Source organism: Setaria viridis, chromosome 3 (assembly GCF_005286985.2).
Source record: "Setaria viridis chromosome 3, Setaria_viridis_v4.0, whole genome shotgun sequence".
Lineage (NCBI taxonomy): Eukaryota > Viridiplantae > Streptophyta > Magnoliopsida > Poales > Poaceae > Setaria > Setaria viridis.
This window is the reverse complement of record NC_048265.2, coordinates 7824668-7830735: the sequence shown is the minus strand read 5'-3', so window position 1 is coordinate 7830735 and position 6068 is coordinate 7824668. Positions and strand designations below refer to the sequence as shown.

Sequence of the window (6068 nt, the reverse complement as noted above, 5' to 3'; positions counted from 1 at the left end):
GTTACAATATAAATGACTAATATGATATAAAAGGAATTATTCTAAGAAGTAGTAGGATTTATTCTAAGAATTACTAGAACTTATACAATTTGGTTAGAATAAATGACTACCAACAATATTTACCGTTAATTGCTAGAAAATGATAAAAAAAGAATGAAACACTTATACAATAATTGATTACAAAAATATATGGTTCAGGTTGCCAGCACTAATAGAACTACAAATATTTGATCCATCACAGTTAACTACACTTTTGTTAGAATAAATGACTACCAACAATATTTACAGTGAATTGCTAGAAAATGACAACAAAAATAGAATGAAATACTTATACAATAATCGACTACAAAAATATTTACAGTGAATTGCACATTTCTATAATTGATTGAACTATTTCATGAATTTTGTTATAGTAAATGACAACATCATAAAATTACTTGGTAATTTCTAAAAGTATCAAAGTAATTTTCACTTATTTTTATATATTTTTAAGAACTAACAGGATTTTCTATAATTTCTAGCTACTTCAAGAATTTTTCTATATTTTCTAGCTAATGAAACAATTTTACCTACAATTTCTAGCTATTTTCTAATACTTCAGAAATTATATTAGTTTTTTAGAGTTATTGACATGATTTTTTTTCTAAATTAACATGATTTCCAACACTTCTACATGTTTTTTCTAAATTAACAATTTTCTACAATTTCTAGATATTTTCTAATGCAACAGAAAATAAAAAACTATGACGTCACGGCCGGCCGCGGGCTTACATCAGCGGCAAGAAGCCGAGCCTGCGGGTGGCCGTGCATTTGGTCATGGGCGTGGAGGGGTCGGGCGGCACGGCAGTGGAGGGACTGGGGGTGGCGGCGGTCGATGATAGGGCGTGATGTGCCAGGCGGCGGGCGGCGGCAACGAGGCGACGGGAGGGGGGTTCGGCGACGGTATTAAAGGCCCCCCCTTTAGTACCGGGTGTTTTCCCCACCCGTGCTTCCCCCACCCGGTACTAAAGGGTGCTCCACGCGCGCGAAATGAAAAGACCCCTTTAGTACCGAGTGCTGCCCCCACCTGGTACTAAAAGGGTTGCATACTCCTGTTTCAGTTTCCCGCCCAAACATCTTTTTATTTTTTTTCTTTTACAATTGCTATTGTATTAATTTATTACGTAGTAAATCGAATAACGTTCAAAAAAAATTGGAAAAATAATTTGGTAGCTACAAGTTTATTATATCTACACTATAAAAATATTAGATGCGGTCAAATATCAAATATGGTAAAGTTCTTATTTTTTAACTTAGTAATAGGTTATAATGGTCATAATACTTATGTTGACTTTAAAATTTGAAAAAAATAGATACTTTGACCATGCAAAATTTAGAAAAATAGTGCATGTAGTGTTATTAACATGTTTACCATGACTTAATCATGTACTTATTTAATTGTATGTAAATTTATTATTTAATATTTAATGGTGCTACAAAAAATCAAAATATTTAATATTTTAACCATGCAAAAATCAGTTCTTGTTTAATAGGGTGAGTTTTTTTTGCAAATAGTATTGTTAATAAACCCAACGGATACATGACATATCATTACAATGCGTTATTACATTAATTCTTTTGTTGATAATCAAAAACACAACATAATAGTTCAAATACATTACGCAACATCATCTAATGGAACGTTAATAACCCGGCTCTTGATGAATGTTCCTTGGTTTGTGATCATGGTGTAAGTATGGAGCATCCTCTTTGGCTAACATGATGCTTGGGTCAATCTCGACTGAAAATGGAGGGAGATCATCGAACTGGTCATAATCTTCTGAAATGTCAGTCTTGTTCTCAACTCCAACGATTTTTCTTTTCCCTGGAAGAACTATGTGGTGCTTTGGCTGGTCATCTGACTTAGTAGCACCCTTATTGGTTTGCTCGACATGTCCTTCACGTAGAAAACTTGAGTCACATCATTGGCTAGGACGAGTGGTTTAATCTATGTATCCAATCTTATTGAGGTCCATTATTGTCATTCCATAGTTGTCTGTCGTTACGCCTCCTCCAGTAAGTTTTATCCATTGGCACCGAAATAGAGGGATTTTCAAAGGTCCATAGTCAAGTTCCCATATCTCCTTAATGACACCATAGTATCTATCTTTTTCTCCATTGTTGTCTATTGCATCTATATGGATACCACTATTTTGGTTTGTGCTCTTTTGGTCTTGGGCTCTGGTGTAAAATGTGTACCCATTTATCTCGTATCCTTGGAATGTCAATACTGAGATAGATGGACCCTTAGCCAACCATGCTAGTTGTTCTTCAATCGTGTCATCACCCATTAGTCGTCGCCGCAACCAAGAGGCGAAAGTGTCAATGTGATGATGTGTAATCCAGGCCTTAGTCTTCCCTTGGTTTGAGAACCGTACAGTAGCCCTGTGCTCCTCCATATATGGAGCGACCAGGGATGATTGCAGAACCTTGAAGTGTGCTTTATGAAATGTATCCTCATCGATGTCTATCCAAGCTTTCCTCCCTAGTGTGCCCTTTCCCTTCAGTCTCCCCTCATGGCGTGATACAAGGACTCCAATCGAACTCAGGACATCAATAAAGCCAACACAAAACTCGATGACTTCCTTTGTTCCATATGCCTTTGTGATGCTTCTTTTCGGACGGGCACGATTACGAACATATTTCTTCAGAACTGCCATAAACGTCTCGAAAGGGAACATACTGTGTAGAAATACAAGACCAAGAACAAAAATCTCTTCAAAGGTGGACTAGAAGGTAGGTCATGATATTAAAGATGTAAGGTGGAAAGACCATCTCAAAACTGAAAAGGTATTGCACCACATCATTATGCAACTTTAGTAGATTGTTTGGATGAATTAACTTCTGAGAAATCATGTTGAGGAATGCACATAGCTTCACGATTGCCATTCTTACATTCTCTAGTAGAATACCCCTCAGGGCAACAGGCAGCAATTGTGTCATCAGGACATGGCAGTCATGGGCCTTTAGATTTATGAATTTCTTCTGCTTAAAATATATTATTGCCTGCATATTCGAAGAGTAGCCCGATGGGACCTTGATACTATTCAAGCACTCAAACATGCTATTCTTCTCTTCCTTGCTGAGAGTGTAACTGGCAAGATGCAAGTAATGTCCATCATTTCTCTTTTCAGATCCCAACGTGCTTCAATTGTATACTTTACCTTTCCATATGTACCTAGGAAGCCAAGCACGTTCACGCAAAGATTTTTCATCACGTGCATCACATCAATTGCATTACAGACCTGAAGGACTTCCCAATAAAGTAGCTCCCAAAATACAGACTTCTTCTTCCACGTGGGTGCATGTCTGTCCTCGTCGTTCGGAATAGGTTGGCTACTAGAGCCCTGGCCAAAGACTACCCTCACATCCTTTATCATAGAAAATACACGTTTACCATTACGATGAACAGGCTTAATACATTTTTCTTCCTCCCGTTCAAAATGCTTCTCTTTCTTTCTTAACCGGTGCTTAGTAGGAAGAAATCGATGATGGCCCGTATACATGATCATCCCACAGTGTTTCAAATACATGCTGCATGTATAATCTAAACAGTGTGTGCAGTCTCGAAATCCCTTGCTTGACTATCCAGACAGATTACCCAATGCCAGCCAATCATTGATGGTTATGAACAACAATTCTCGTAGATTGAAAGTCTCCTTTTTGTCCTCATTTGACACACATACACCTTCTTCCTTCCATAACAGTAGAAGTTCATCAACCAATGATATTAGGTAAACATCAATGTCATCGCCTGATTGTTTTGGACCTTGGATAATTATCAGCATCATAATAAACTTCCGCTTCATGCACATCCAGGGCGGAAGATTGAACATACATAAGGTCACAGGCCAAGTGCTATGACCACTTCTGAACTCACCGAATGGATTGAATCCATCTATACTTAAATCAAACCGTATGTTCCTTGCATCCTTTTCAAACTCGGGAAAATTCTCTATCAACTGTTCTCCACCGGTACCCATCAGAGGGGTGTCTGATCATTTCATCTTGCTTACATTCTTCTTTGTGCCAACGTATCAACTTTGCATGTGTCTTATTTCTGAACAAACGTTTCAACCATGGTACTTTAGGGAAATACCGCATTACCTTTGTAGGAATGTTCTTCTTGATGGCCTGCCCCTCAACATCACCGGGGTCATCTCGCCTGATCATATAATGCAGCGCTTTGCATACAGAACAAGCCTCCAATTTCTCATATTCCTCACCGCAATAGAGGATACAGTCATTACGACATACATGTATCTTTTGTACCTCCAAAGCTAGAGGGCAAACAACCTTTTTTGCGTCTGTTGAGGACGGCAATTCTCTCCCCTCTGGAAGCATGTTCTTTATGATTTTCATTAACTCATCAAAATCCTTGTCAGAAACATTTTTTGACTTCCATTGCAGCATTTTCAGTGTGGTACCCAACTTTTTGTGCCCCTGTTTGCAATCTGGGTACAATATTTTCTTATGATCATCTAACATACGCTCGAACTTTTTTGACTCCTTCATATTCTCGCAGTCTTCCTTTGCATCTCGCAACACCTGACCTAGATCATCGATAGGATCTTCTGCCTCGCCCATCTCTTCTTTAGCCTCGCCCATTGGAGCATCTGCAAACATACCTCCTTGAATCTAGTCAGGATTGTTGTCATCTTCTTCATCATCATCATCATCATCCATCACAACTTCTCTTTCCCCGTGCTTGGTCCAAACAAAATAGCTAGGCATGAATCCAGAACTGTATATGTGGGCATGAATAGTCTTTCTGGATGAGTAATCCTTCTCATTTTTGCAATTTTTTCATGAACAACAAATGAAACCGGACGGCGGTTTGTTAGATTCTACCTGATCGAGAAAACCACGCAAGCCATTAATATACTCCATGGAACATTTGTCTGCGATGTACATCCATTGCTGATCCATTTATAAAATACTACCGAACCAAAGATATTCTGATCATCCATACAATTATAAATGAAACATAAGAAACATGAAACAAATACCATTAAACTGAAATGTTGCTGAAAGTTTAGATAGAAATATAAAAATTTAAATTTTTGACCCAAATAACATGATACACTACGACAAACTCAAATGTTGCTGAAAGTTTAGATAGAAATACACAAATTTGAATTTCAGACCCAAACAACATGATACACTACGACAAACCATCCACCAAGTACAATCTGGGAGGACTTTAACCATCCTTTGGCGGCGAAGACGAAGGTTTCGCTGACCCAGCCTCGTCCGGTGGTTTATTTGTACCTCCTACAACGGTGGTACTAAGCGGGGGACCTGAAACATACGAGACTGGCGGTGGAGCATAACGACCACCAAAAGGAGGTTCCTGACCCGCCGCAACAGCATCTTCATGATATCTTTGCAAATAACGAAACATTGATTTCTCCCACGTGCTCATTTTCTTCGGCTTATCATAAGAGCCAACTATGGTTTTCCCCTTGCCGCGAGAGGAACGACAATCGCCCCCCACCATTGCCACTACCGCCAGTAGTAGAAGTCATCTCTATGTACCACAATTTATTTAGCTCATATTTGCAAATGACTAAACTAGGAACAAATTATATATTTTCCCCACAATTTACTTAGCTCAAACATAACATACAAATGAAAAATACGTACCTCTATTTAATTTTATTATCTCTATGATTTGCCATAATATATTTATCTCATATTTGAAAAATACTAAGCTATGAAATTATTTCTCTAACCTCATATCAATATCTTTGACTAATTCAAATCATGTTAACCCTTTTTTTATTTTTGCAGTATATGAATTAGCTAGAAATTGTAGCAAAAATGTTGAATTAGCTAGAGAATATAGAAAAATTCTTGAATTAGCGAGAAATTAATATTATTTTTATTCATTTCTATGAATTAACATGATTTTATATAAATTCTACCTACTTCAAGAATTTTTCTCTAAGGTAACATTATTTCCTACAATTTCCTATAATTTCCCATAAAAAATGGTGCGTATATTTAAAAAAAATCACAAATATGAG

General features: G+C 37.5%; 1 pseudogene; it reads right to left on the bottom strand.

The window, feature by feature from the left end:
* Window positions 1-1682: 1682 nt before the first annotated feature.
* LOC140222142 (uncharacterized) lies at window positions 1683-4647 on the bottom strand (annotated as a pseudogene).
* Window positions 4648-6068: the final 1421 nt, after the last annotated feature.